The sequence below is a fragment of the Danio rerio genome, chromosome 19, assembly GCF_049306965.1.
Source record: "Danio rerio strain Tuebingen ecotype United States chromosome 19, GRCz12tu, whole genome shotgun sequence".
NCBI classification, from domain to species: Eukaryota; Metazoa; Chordata; class Actinopteri; order Cypriniformes; family Danionidae; genus Danio; species Danio rerio.
In genome coordinates, this window is record NC_133194.1 from 4,625,001 (window position 1) to 4,640,000 (window position 15,000).

Genomic DNA, 15,000 nt, shown 5'->3' on the forward strand with positions numbered 1-15,000 from the left:
ATTTTGCCGCAGCCCCGCTCCTTTTATTTTCTCGCAGCCACGTGAGCAAAATGCAGCCTGCAAGTCATTCGACCCCAAACAATGGCACCCTGGTGAAAATAAAGTACTACCAGAAGTTCTGAGTTTTTGAGATCTTAAGCAAATTTATCCACACTTTATTTGTTTTGGAAGTTCATTCATTCATCAACTCTACTCGCTGACTTCTTCACCATGACAATTAAGTCAAGTCAAACTCTACGTCGCCCCCTGTTGTTGCAAATAATAGTACAACGCCAATAATGAAAGCTTGCGGCTATGCACGCCATCAGCAGAGAATCGTGCTGCAGGCGAAAGTATAAATCAGCCTTAAATGTCGCTTGCTCTTTATCTAGTTGTAAATTCTGCAGCTTTTTTTTTTATATACGACACACATCCCATAATGGGACGGGGGTTCAAAGGCTGCGCTGATTGTTCTGAGTTGGTAATAGAGTCTGTGCATTAGTCTGATCACATCTGAGATTTCCTCGTGACTCTCAGTGTTTTGATGTGCTCTCTCTTTGAATAAAGACGTCTGCTTTTACGCACCACTGTCTTTGAGGATGGAAAATAAGACCTCATGGTGCTCTTAGTGGTATTCCGCACACATGCCAACATGAAAAGCGTTGTCTTTGGACACTGTGTGTGTGTGTGTGTGTGTGTGTGTGTGTTTCTCTAATCCCAGACTGCTTTCAGCATCGGTGACTGAGCAGGTGGCCTCGACAGACACACACACACTGCTTTTACTTTGAAGTCATGGTAGAGGTGTCCTTTTACTGAACCGTGTATGTGTGTGTGTGTGTGTGTGTGTAGCTTTACTTAGCTGTACTTCTTGACAGATTTGTTCTCAGAAATAGCTCAGTCTGGCCATGCCTTCCTATGTGGACGTTTGTGGACATCATTAATGGGAAAAATGATATTGAGTCATTGTGGGTGGGATAATTCACTAAGTAGTCATTCAATTGCTAGTCAGTTAGGGAGATTTGATCTCTGTTTGTGTACACTGCATTGCAATTATTTTATATTACAAATTCTGTAAACAGAATGATGCAGGAATGCCTTGACTTTGATGGGAAAACATGAGATATTCAATGTTAATGTGAAAAAAAACTGACATTTTTGGAATTAATTGTATTTGATGAAAAATTTACAGCAGTGTCAGATTTTTTTTCATAAAGCATCCGTAACATTAGTGTCTAGAAAAGCGCTATATAAATGTAAGGAATTATTATCATATCATGATTAACACTTTATTCTGTATCATTGTTATATGTGCAATAATAAAGTCAAACACATTTTTAAAAATATAAATAAAGTTGATTTATATATGTTTTTGTTTTTAGTTAACATTTTTTCAATTAAATTAATTTTGTGAATTTAAATGAACATGACATCCAGTGGGTGAACTAGGTATTGCATTCCTTGATCAAAACAAAAGCAAGAGCAGGTTGCCAGATTGAGGACCAACAGGAGCGAGTGACTAAAAGCCGATTTAAATCATGTTCTACATAAAAGCTATATAATTCTATGTTATTATTATTATTATTATTGTTATTATTATTATTATTATTATTATTATTATTATTATTATTATTATTAATATGTGTAATAATAACAATAATAATAATAATAATATTATATAATTATGTTATTATTATTATTATTATTATTATTATTAATATTAATATGAGTATTTATAATATTATTATTATTATTATTATTATTAATATTTATAACAATAATATTGTTATTATTAATATAATAATGTGTAATAATAATAATATTATATAATTATATTATTATTATTATTGTTAATATTTAAATTTAATATTTAATAATATTAATAATACTAATATTATTGTTAATTTTATTATTATTATTATTATTATTAATAATAATATTTATAATAATAATAATAATAATAATAATAATAATAATGATGATGATAATAATAATAAATTATTATTATTATTAGTATGATTATTATTATTATTGTGTTTTTCACATCTGTAGCAACATTTTAAAGTTTTTTTTCCATCTTTTTTTGACAACTAGCAGCAATCGTACAAGCAAAACAAAAATAATATCTAATTAGTTAGTTGGCTACATAGTTGCTAGGGTGTTATGAATGATTGTTAGGTATCCAATTAGATTTCTGTCCTGTCCTGTTTCTGATTGGCAATAGTGATGCTTGGTAGATGCAGCTAAATGATTCATTCATTCATTCATTCATTCATTCATTCATTCATTCATTCATTCATTCATTCATTTATCCGTGACGCCCTAAATAAATCAAACAACTCACAACAAACTGGAAGAAATATATCTGAGGGAGTCTGTTGAGAAATGTATTTATGACAGGAGTGATTTTGGATTTTTACTGTTATGTTTTATGTACGAGGGCCTGTTAAGCTTGAGCGATTCTGTCTGACGGGACACGATATCAGAAATAAGAAAGTAACCAATGTCTCTTCAGAAATCTTGCTTGGCATATTCTGGAAAGGAAAGACACTTAAGCTGCATGTTGAAACAAATGAGTTGAGTGTGAGTGATTGATTATATTATTCCTGCTTTGTTTTTTGGGGCTTTTGGCAGCTCCACTTTCTTATGAATTGCCTTTTTAGACAGGAAGAGTTGTTTCTAAGTGCTTCAATCAAATGTGTTTGATCACACCTGGCAAAACACCTGCAAAAAGCTCTTCTGAGGTTTGCAATAATTCAGAAAGATTGGATTTTAGCTGCATTTTGTTGGTTATTAATGGTGAAGGATAGGGATTGGATGCTTCCCGATGGAGGTTTACTTGCTCAATTGAATATTTTATGGCTTGATTTTTTTTTTTCTTTCAAAACATCCTTTGGGTGAGTTCACAAACATTTGTTTATATATCATCTCTTTCTTTTGGGAGTTGAAATGCCCAAGAGTGGATGGATCGAGAAAGAGAGGGAGAGAGAGAGTGAGAGATCTCCTGAAGGCTGCGGTAGGACTATAAATATCATGTCTAGTTTTTCATACTAGCTGTTGACATGGCCACAGGAAAAAAAGAGAGCAGGACAGAGAAGAGATATCCATGAATCGTGTCCGATTTAGATCCAGAAATGTCAAAGCGCTTGTTGTTGGTTCTGCACACAAACCCAGACACTAACTAGCTCACCTGTCTGTTTCACACTTTAGATTTTACAACCAAACATTTCTATAGCTTATTATTATGAATAATAATAGAGAAACGAATAAATAACAGTAATAATATTAATACAATTTAAAAGTATTATTATTGTTGTTGTTTATTATCATTATTATAATTTGTTATTATTATTATTATTATTATTATTATTATTATTATTATTATTATTATTATTATTATTATTATTGTTGTTGTTGTTGTTGTTATTGTATAATTATATTATTAATGTTTTTATTACTATTATTACAATTTATTATTATTTTTATTATTATTATTGTATTATTGTTATTGTTTATTACCATTATTACAATGTATTAGTATAATAATAATAATAATAATATTATTATTATTATTATTATTATTATTATTATTATTAATATTATTATTATTAATATTATTATTATTATTATTATTATTATTATTATGTATTATTGTATTATTGTTATTGTTTATTACCATTATTACAATGTATTAGTATAATAATAATAATAATAATAATAATAATAATATTTTTTAAATTATTATTATTATTATTATATTGTTGTTCATCATTATTACAATTTATTATTATTGTTATTTATTATTATTATTATTATTATTATCATTATTATTATTTGTATTATTTGTATTATAATTATTTTGATTACAACACTTCTAATTTTATTTATAATGCCATATCAGTATCAGCAATATCGGCAGAATAATTATTATTTATTTTAGTAGTTCAATGTATTTGTTTGCCTTTTGATTTTATAATCAGAGAAATTATCAGTATCCGCATATGAAGAATTATTGGCTATTGTTAATGCTTCAACATTCCATATTGTCTTTTCATAATCTTTGTTTGTTTGTTTGTTTGTTTCTTTCATTCTTATATTTTATAGTGTATATGTTTTGTTGTGCATGTAATAATAATAATAATAATAATAATAATAATAATCATAATCATAATCATAATCATAATCATAATCATAATAATACAATTTGTAATATAAAAATGTACTATTTTACCTTGTATTTGTGTGATATGTAAGTTTAGCTGATTGAAGTATGGTGTTACTAGCTTAACATCCTCTTTGCGGACACAAAGACACATTCTATTATAATATAAGAGGAATGTCAGAAGAATGATGAATGAGAAGCGGCTGTAGACAGGAAATAAAAAGCCACAAAGCTGCTGTGGTTTAATTGAAGAAGGTATTTCTGGACGCTGTGGCCATCGATGAACTCTCATCAGGCCACTTCAACTCTTCTGTGTATCTCTCTCACTTTTTCTTCCAGTATTGCCGGAGCAAAATTGTCCCTGCGGCAAATGACCCTCATGTTGAAATCAAAGTGGTTCTTTATTGCAGCATGAAGCTAATGATGTTTTCTTCCTTTGGTCTCAACCCATGGGCTCATCAACAGTCCCCCAAACACTACTCAAACATCCACAATTAGTTGGTTCTGTCTGATTTTAGAGCTCATTACAAAAAAAGCCAGTGGGCAACACAATATAGACTTTTTAAAATACAGCACTATGGTGTATGGTATACTCTGTGTCCCTTATTTTGGAATCACTTTTGTGATCTGAGTCGGTCAAAAAGGGATGAATGCCTGTTTTTTTTTCTTTTTTTTATCAATCAATTTTATTTTTGTTTAATAATATTTGTTCTATATTAGTTGGAATTTTGAGAAGGTTTTGTGGTAATAATGAATATTTATGCAGTAATTAACATCCATTATTCCACAATGGAATTTTTGTAATTTTATTTCTAATTATGTTTAAATTATTGCAGTATTTCCTGGTTAGGGTAGATTTGTATTTTTGCTAAACTAAACATTTTATGGATATTCATAGTTTTCCTTTTTTTAACCATTCATTTCCAATAGCGGTCATTTTTGACAGTAAACTCCAAAAGTGTGTCTCTATTTTTAACAACCATTAAGTATGCTTGAATCGTGGCCTATTTTTGTGTGTTTTCACATACCAAATAGTGTCTAAAGTTACTGAAAACTACCAGAGGGTTAATGTTTTGTTTTAACCCACTTTTGGTTAGAAGATGGCTTTATTTGTACTGCTGATCGACCGTTTGAGATGCTGTTTTGTTGTTTTACAGAGTCTGTATTGTCCAAATGATTAAGATTAAATGTTCTAGACTGAACAGCTGACCGATTCAGAATGCATTCAGAACCGGTATTATGAACCGGTTCTGGTGAAAAACCATGCAATTACTACTAAATCACCATCCGAATTGAACAAAATCACAACCAGGCGCATTTAATTCCTTCATCTATATTCAGATTTGATAGAAAACCAGTTTAGACTGAATTGTTCGATTGAACCAGTTTGAATACTCAAAAAAAAAAAAAAATCTTTTTTCTTAAAAATATTTGGGGGGGAATCAACTTATTTGATTTATGTTCGATCCACTTAAAATTATAGGGACAAAAAAATAGGGACAACATGAAGGAATTGTGTTAGAATCAAGAATCAGATTTGTTTACTCACTCAATCAACAAATTCACAGACGTAAACTGTAATGCTGCGTTCACACCAGACGCGGAACGCGCATCAAGCGCCAGTGATTTACATGTTAAGTCAATGCAAACGCGCGAATAGACATCCTGCGGCGCGATACGCACGAATGGCGCACATTTTGCGAATGGCGCGGTGCGAATTGAGCGTTTCGCGCGTTTGACACGCTTAACGAGCGCTTCGAGCGAATCTCTCGAATTCGAAAATCTGAACTTCAGCGTACATTTGCACCGCGTTAACCAATCATAAGCTTGCTCTTGTGGGGGGCGTGATTGTGACTTAGAACTTGTTGTCGGTGTTCCGAGTTCATCAAACTGGGCTTGGCTCAGTCAGAAGCACCGCTGAAAGCCTCCGTCATCCAGGTTCAGTTTCTGGAGGAGTTTATGAGCTCACAGAGCTGGATGCACCTCTGAAAGGATGTAGTGGACTCAGACACGGTCCTAAACGTATCGACGCTGTTTTTCAGTCCTCATAAAGCACATAAACACTGTTATTTTCTTCATAAAATCCATGCTAGCCATTTAGCTATGAAGCTAGAGTCTTCGGGCAAACAGAAGCCCTGCCCATCACGCGAATCCGCATCTGTTCTGAAGTGAATTTGACACGTGAATGAAGCGGGGTTTGACGCGCGAATAAATCAAGTTAACTCAAATGTTCACGCGGCAATTTACGCGCGAATAGCGCAATTTAATTCCCAAAGATCTTTCCAGCAAGATTGTGGCATGAAAATGCCCCTAGTGTCTGTCTTTCCACATTTATCCAGAAGATCTGTCTGTGTTCTCGCACCTTAAAAGTCCCATAAACTTAAAATAACGTCTTTTTTAGATGTTATTATCAGTATTGTTCATTTTTAGGATATCTTTTTGCTATTGGGCATAAAAAAAAAGTCAAAATTCGCATTTATGAGATATAAAACTGATATAAACAACAGCTTGTAATTTCCACCTAAATAGATCAACAGTTTTATTCACATCACCTCATACTTCAGTTTCTCATCAAATCGTGACCAATCAAATGCTCTCTACTATCTGACATGCCCCGCCCCCTTTAAGACACTTCTTAATTGACGCGCTTGAGCTTAACAACTCTCACTGACAGAACAGTGAAAAACAGAACGCTATTGGCTGTTTCTAAAAAGGGGAGGAGCTACTCTGTTCCACCCTCTCATCAAGTTTCGATTGAGATTACGTGAAACATTGAATAAAAAACTGCACGTTTCAAAGCACTTCACAGATCTTTAAGATTTAGCCACTGTGACAGAAGATGTCAGACTCGCCAGCTTCTCCGCTTGCCTCAACCACATTTCTTTCTCACCTTCTCTCTTGTTTCTGTATCCTCTAGTGAGTCTGTACAGGTACCCGAGCGCTCAACAGCAACCCCAGCTTATTTTCTAGGCAGCCTAAAGACAAACCTACACACACACACCATTCCTCCGTCACAGGTAGAGCTTCGTATTTGACATTGAATATGAGTGAACTGAAAGTTGAGGAATGAGATATGAGGATGGCCACCCACAGCACTCTTTATTTATGCCACCCGATACCGAAAACCACCATACCTGCACGCACACATGCTATATTTCAACCCTGTCTGCATCTTCCCAATGAAAAATGATGCTTCTCTGCTCTTTTTTTTGGTTTGTGAGGATTGCGCCAGCATTTCCTTTTGTTTTGTTGAACTCCAGTAATTACTTGGCTGGAGTTTTCCTGTATCGACTGAGCCTCAAAGCTCATAACCTGATTTAGCTCTCTACATCATCCCGTAGGGCTGTGCGATACGTCTATGTACAGTTGAAGTCAAAGTTATTAGCCTGTCTGTGAAAATTGAATTGTTTTAAAAAATATTTTCCAAGTGTCACTTAAAGTGCTTTTTTATATATTTTCTTTACTTTATTTTTATACATTAAGACATTTTACAGAACAGAACATTCAGTGAAAGCAGCGATTATTAAGAGGAAAAAAAATGACCGCAGATGTAAATAAAAAAAAAAAATACAAAAAAAACAATATTTTTAGTTTCAAAGGAGCTAGAAATACTATGTCTTATTCAGATACAACGTAACAGGTGCCCATCTTTGTTTAAAAATATCCAGTTTTAGTTGAAGTTGAGCAGTCATATACTCCATTCTATACATACATTCAGGTTTTTCTATCCACTGTACTATTGTTGGAGGGCGTGGCTTCATCCAATTTATTGTTACGGTCTTTCTTGCACTTAGTAAAAGTATATGTAGTATATATCTCAGGTTTTTATTATATATATCCTGGGGTATCCTTTCAAGCAAGAAAAACAGGGGAGTAAAAGGTAGATCTACCTGCATAATTTTCATTATCTCAATCTTTACCCCTTGCCAAAATGCAAGTATCTTCGGACATTCCCAAAATATATGTGCGTGATTACCCACATTTCCGCAACCCCTCCAGCATTCCTCTGACTGTGGTTGGTTAGTATATTTTGAAACCATTACTGGTGTTCTAACCTATTTTTTGCTTTACCGGTCAAACTCTTTCCAATTATGGCTGTTAAAGTGCTTTTTTAAAACATAATAGATTTATTAACTCATTTCTTTTGTTTTTGCCATGTTGATTCATTCATTAATTTCTTTTCGGCTTAGTCTCTTTATTTTTAATTTTTTTAACTTTTTAATTTTTTTTTAAATTATTATTATTATTATTTTTACTTTATTTATAGAAGTTTTTGTAAAAACATAACACCAAATAGTGTACATCATGTATATACGTTAACAAACTTATCTTGGTGTTATTACCTTATATAGTGTCTTTATTAATCTGGGGTCGCCACAGTGGAATGCACCATCAACTTATCCAGCACATGGTTTAAGCAACGGATGCCCTTCCAGCTGCAACCCATCACCGGCGAACATCCATACACACTCATTCACACACATACAACGCACACACAAATACTTAAAATACGTTCTGCAAGCGAATGTAAAAACTAGCATCTAAAAAATATGTAGTAAAATGGTATATAATGTCATCATGATAAAGACAAAATAAATCAGGTACTAGAGATAAGTTCTGAAAACTATTATGTATAGAAAAAGTCTTCTTTCCGTTAAATAGAAATTAAGGAAAGAAACAAACAGGGGGGCTAATAATTCAGGGGGCTAATAAATCTGACTTCATATACTGTATCATTATCAGGATATTAGATGACTTACAGTATATGATGATGTAAGCTTTTTGTCATATCGCCCAGCCCTATTGTCCCTTCTTCCTACAGGTATGAAGACACAATCATAAGTCATAACTTTGTCTTTTTGCGATCTCCGCATGCGGTCGTTCGGTGGGTCGCTCCCTCTCTCTGGGGTCTGCAGTTTGATGTGATGCAGCTTGACTGGAGTTCATTCCACTCGGCTGGAGACACAAGGACGTGCTCTTCATGTCCCTTTTTCGGCGTCTCTATATTATGATTGGCGTACTGTCACGCTGTCAAAACACACACATACACACACTAGCATACAGTTCATGACCTGGATCATGGATAAAGCTGCTTATTGCGGTTTTCATTCTGTTGGTTTCTTTTTCTAAGAATATACACAAGTCAACTTTTACACTTTTTTACACAGCAAAACATGCTTTTCTTACCATTTTTTATCTTGTTTCTACTCGAAATTTCTAATAAATAAGAAAACACTTAATTTTGTTTAGTTCTGAAAACGAGACAATGATAGGTCAAAATTAAGTATTTTTTCTTTAAAAAAAGCTATTTTACTTGTTTTAAGAGAAAAGCACACTTTATTTTGACTTACCTTCTGAAAACAATACAATAATAGGTCAAAATTAAGTGTTTTTTTTTTTCTTTACACAAGCGATTTTATTTGTTTTAAGAGAAAAACACACTTAATTGTGACTTATTATTTCTGAAAACAAGACAAAAATAGGTAAAAATTAAGTGTTTTTTCTTTAAACGAGCTATTTGTTTAAAGAGAAAAACACGCTTAATTTTGACTTACTATTTTTAAAAAACAAGGCAATAATAGGTCAAAATTAAGTGTTTTTAAGGAAAAAAGCACTTAATTTGGACGTATTATTTCTAAAGACAAGACAATAATTGGTCAAAATTAAGTGTGTTTTTTCCCTAAACGAGTTATTTTGCTTGTTTTAAGGAAACTATTACCTAATTTGACTTATTATTTCTAAAAAAAAAAAAAAAAAAAAAAAAAAAAAACAGACAATAATAAGGTCTGGTTGAATGACCTAAAGTAGGCATACATGCAAATGTGAAGGGCATGGCCCATGGGTCTTGTCACAGTTTGTTTGGTCTTGTTATTGGCCCGTTGTCTACACTTGGGTTTTACACTTTTGGAATTTACATGAAAATGAGAAAACTGGTGTCTGAAGCTCACAGAATGCCCATTTCCTCATACTGATCTTTTATTATTATACTTTGCCTAGGTATACCTAGATTTTAGTTATAGTGCACCTTTAAATGAGCTATTTTCCTTTTTAAAAAGAAAAACACACTTCATTTTAAATGATTTCTGAAAACAAGATAATAATAGGTCAAAATTAAGTGCGTTTCCCCTAAACAAGTGACTTTGCTTATGTTAAGAGAAAAACGCACATAATTTTGACTTACTGTTTCTAAACCCAAGACAATGATAGGTCAAAATTATGCGTTTGTTTTAACAAGCAATTTTACTTGTTTTAAGTAAAACACACTTAATTTTGACTTACTATTTCTGAAAACAAGACAATAAGTCAAAATCAAGTATTTTTTCTGAAACAAGTTATTTTGCTTGTTTTAAGGAAAAACACTCTTAATTTTGGCTTATTATTTCTGAAGACAAAACAGTAATGAGTCAAAATCAAATGTGTTTTCTTAAAACAAGCAAAATAACTTGTGTAGGGAAAAACTCACTTAATTTTGACTTATTATTTCTGAAAACAAGACAATAATAGGTCAAAATGAAGTGTTTTTTCTTTAAACAAGCGATTTTTACCTGTTTTAAGAGAGAAATACAACTAATTTTTACTTATTATTTTTAAAGACAAGACAATAATAGGTCAAAATTTATTCATTTTTTCATTAAACAAGTAATTTTGCTTGTTTTAAGTTAAAACACACTTATTTTTGACTTATTATTTCGAAAGACAAAATCAAGTGTGTTTTTGTCTGAAACAATATTTTGCTTGTTTTAAGGAAAAACACACTCAATTTAGACTTATTACTTCTGAAGACAAAACATAAATAAGTCAAAATTAAATGTGTTTAATTATTATTTTTATAAATATTTTTTACTGCCAATGAGGTTACTAAAATAACCTTGTTTTCTTTTTGTAGTCAGATAATTTTGCTTCCGGTCAAGAAACAGAAGTTGCAATAATAACTTCTATATTTTGCCATATATCAGAGGAAAACCAGAATTTATTGCAAGCGCGTGATTTACTATTGGTGGATCTTTGCAACAAATCATCAGAGAAGATGATGTCAAAAGAGAAAGACTTCATTATATGAATTTTGACTTTCTTTCTGAAGAGCGCAAATGACTACTTTCTCCATTACCCAAGAAAATGAACATTGTTTTTGTCATTTAAGCTTCATTTGCATGCAATTTAGCCCTTCTACGTCTCTTCGCATTGCATCAGCTTTGGTATTATAATTGCTAATTGCAATATGCCAAGTTTCAATATGTACGTTTTGTTGGCTAAGCTAATCCTCAAACCGCTACGCCTCCTCACAGAAACGCTACCAAGCTAAAGGCTTTAGACGACTCTGGAGTGCTTGGAAAGACTCTGAACGGATTCCAGAAGAGCCGGGGGAGTTTTCTGTGCGCTCTCCATCCATGTGCATACACAGATTTGCTTGTAATAAGTCTTGCGTGTGCCTTCAGGGGCTCAAGCAGCATGTAGCAGTGGATGGTCCAATTAGGGTCTCTAATTACCCAGCAGTACTGTTATACATGGAGAGAGAATAAAAAAGCAGCCATTGTTGGGATAAAAAGCTCTGGCTGCTCTTATTGTTATTGTGGCGTAAGTGCGTTCATGATAGACGCGAGGCATCACAGTCACGACTTCTGCTTTCTTATTCTTACATGTTGTTTTTGTTTGTTTGTTTGTGGAAAAACAGCCAGTGTTTCTTCTATCATTGTATTAAGGCACCAACCGTGACCCTCAAAAGTCAAATTTCATTTTCTCAACAGGTCTATACTTTGTTCTGTTTTTAATCAAACCTAAGAGCCTCATGTTATTTATGTTGTTTACATAACAGCATCTATCACATGTGGTGAAATTACACTTCTATGTGTAGTGGTTGCTAGAAGGGATACAGCAGTTGCCGGAAGTTAATGAGAATTATTTTTATTGTTTATTTAGCTACCAATTAAATTCATTCATTTTCTTGTTGGCTTAGTCCCTTTATTAATCCGGGGTCGCCACAGCGGAATGAACCGCCAACTTATCCAGCAAGTTTTTATGCAGCGGATGCCCTTCCAGCCGCAACCCATCTCTGGGAAACATCCACACACACATTCACACACTACGGACAGTTTAGCCTACCTAATTCACCTGTACCGCATGTCTTTGGACTGTGGGGGAAACCCACGCGAAGGAAGGGGGAACATGCAAACTCAACACAGAAATGCCAACTGAGCCGAGATTCGAAACAGCGACCCAGCGACCTTCTGGCTGTGAGGCGACAGCACTACCTACTGCGCCGCTGCCTCGCCTAGTTATTAAATTGTATATTGTTAACATTTTCCCCTACCCCAACCATTACTGTAATGTAAAGCAGTATTTATACAGAGTATTATTCATATTATTTATTCAATTATCCTTTAATTGTATTTTATTAACATCTAACCCTACCCCAACCCTAAACCCAACCTTACTGTAATGTAAAACAGTATTTATACAGAGTATTATTCATATTATTTATTAAATTACCCAATAATTGCGTTTCATTAACATCTAACCATGCCCCAACTCTAAACCCAACCTTACTGTAATGTAAAACAGTATTTATACAGAGTTTTATTTATATTATTTATTAAATTATCCATTAAATTGTATTTTATTAACATCTAACCATGCCCCAACTCTAAACCCAACCTTACTGTAATGTAAAACAGTATTTATACAGAGTATTATTTATATTATTTATTAAATTATCCATTAAATTGTATTTTATTAACATCTAACCATGCCCCAACTCTAAACCCAACCTTACTGTAATGTAAAACAGTATTTATACAGAGTATTATTTATATTATTTATTAAATTATCCATTAAATTGTATTTTATTAACATCTAACCCTACTCCAACCCTAAACCCAACCTTACTTTAATGTAAAACAGTATTTATACAGAGTATTATTCATTAATTTTCTTGTCGGCTTAGTCCCTTTATTAATCCGGGGTCGCCTCAGCGGAATGAACCGCCAACTTATCCAGCAAGTTTTTACGCAGCGGATGCCCTTCCAGCCGCAACCCATCTCTGGGAAACATCCACACACACATTCACACACACACTCATACACTACGGACAATTTAGCCTACCCAATTCACCTGTACCGCATGTCTTTGGACTGTGGGGGAAATCGGAGCACCTGGAGGAAACCCACGCAAAGGCAGGGAGAACATGCAAACTCCACACAGAGCCGAGGTTCGAACCAGCGACCTTCTTGCTGTGAGGCGACAGCACTGCCTACTGCGCCACTGCCTCGCTCGAGTATTATTCATATTATTTATTAGATTACCCAATAATTGCATTTTATTAACGTCTAACCATACCCCAACCCTAAAATTTATTTATTTATTTATTTATTTATTTATTTATTTATTTATTTATTTATTTACGTATTTATTTATTTATTTATTTATTCATTTAAGTATTTATTTATTTATTTATTTAAGTATTTATTTATTTATTTATTTACGTATTTATTTATTTATTTATTCATTTAAGTATTTATTTATTTATTTATTTATTTATTTATTTATTTATTTATTCATTTAAGTATTTATTTATTTATTTATTTATTTATTTATTTATTTATTTATTTAGATTAACCCTTTGAGATGTACCATCTCATTTTCAAGGGGGTCCCAATAATCATTTAAACAACTCACACACACACACACACACACTGAGTGGCTTCTTTCCATTAATGTGTTCAAATAGTCATTAAACAAAACAATAATGACTTAAAAATTAATCACAAACATTTGTTTCAATGTAATCTGCACTAAACGCAACCAAAAACATGTGCTCTAGTTTCTTTATTAATTTTGGCTACTTGAAGCATCTATTGTAAGAATACAGAACAAAAAGCAGCTCAGTTTTACTTCTATTAAAATTTGGTGAACAAACGCAAATAAATTATATTTCCATAATAGTATATAAGACTAGTACGGACTAGAGTGCATGTAAATGTTGCAAATATGGATACATATTTTGAGAAAAGAAGTTATAAAATTTATAGATTTAGACATTTTAGACCCCATCTGGACCCCAAATGTGTGAACTTAGGGGAAACACTGACAGCATTTAGCATTGACTTGTGAGCCCATAATGTGTTTTTTATGTGCTTCCGTCTATAGTTCATGCTATTTTTACTTCAGGGATGTGTATATGTATGAATGGATGTCTGCTCAGGCAGTGACGTCTACTGTACGTGTTTTAAATGTCACCCCTGATATTTCTGATACTGCCTGATTTATTCTGCCAGACCAATAAAGGTCTTTTACTGAAGCTGCTTCCTTTTTATCACGATGACATTGTGTTTGATATAGCTGTAAAATGGAGAGAAACTATCAATTAATTAGCTTTTTCTAAAAGACTTATTGCAAGAATTCAAGACATGCAGGGATGAATGCTATTTTTTTATTGGGTATTTTGCAGTGCAGATGGAGAATGGCAGGACATGAAACTATCAATAAATAAATAAATACATATACCATTTATTAAACCATGTTGTGACAATGCATGTTTTATTTTTTGGTATAAGTTTGGTTTTGATCTTTTGATTTTTTTTGCCTTTTATTTTTTTACTTTTTTGTTTAGTTTACATTTTTTTGTTTGGCTTTTTGTTTAGTGTTTTGTTTTAGCATTTTGTTTTGCTAAGTTTTTTGTTTTGTTGTCTTGCTTTATGTTTAGTTTTTTTTGTTTTGTTTAGTTTTGTGTTTAGATTTGTTTTGCTTTTCTTTTTTATTTGAACATTTGTTTTGCTGTTTGTTTAGTGTTTTGTTTTGCTTTTTGTTACGTTGTTTTGCATAGTTTTTCATTATGTATTGTTTTAGTTTAATTTAGTTCATGTTTT

The 15,000-nt window shown here is 32.5% G+C and overlaps 1 protein-coding gene across 3 annotated transcripts in view; it reads left to right on the forward strand.

Moving 5' to 3' along the window:
- Window positions 1-15,000, forward strand: part of trappc9 (trafficking protein particle complex subunit 9) — a 308,149-nt gene that overhangs the window by 108,961 nt on the left and 184,188 nt on the right. The window lies entirely within an intron of this gene.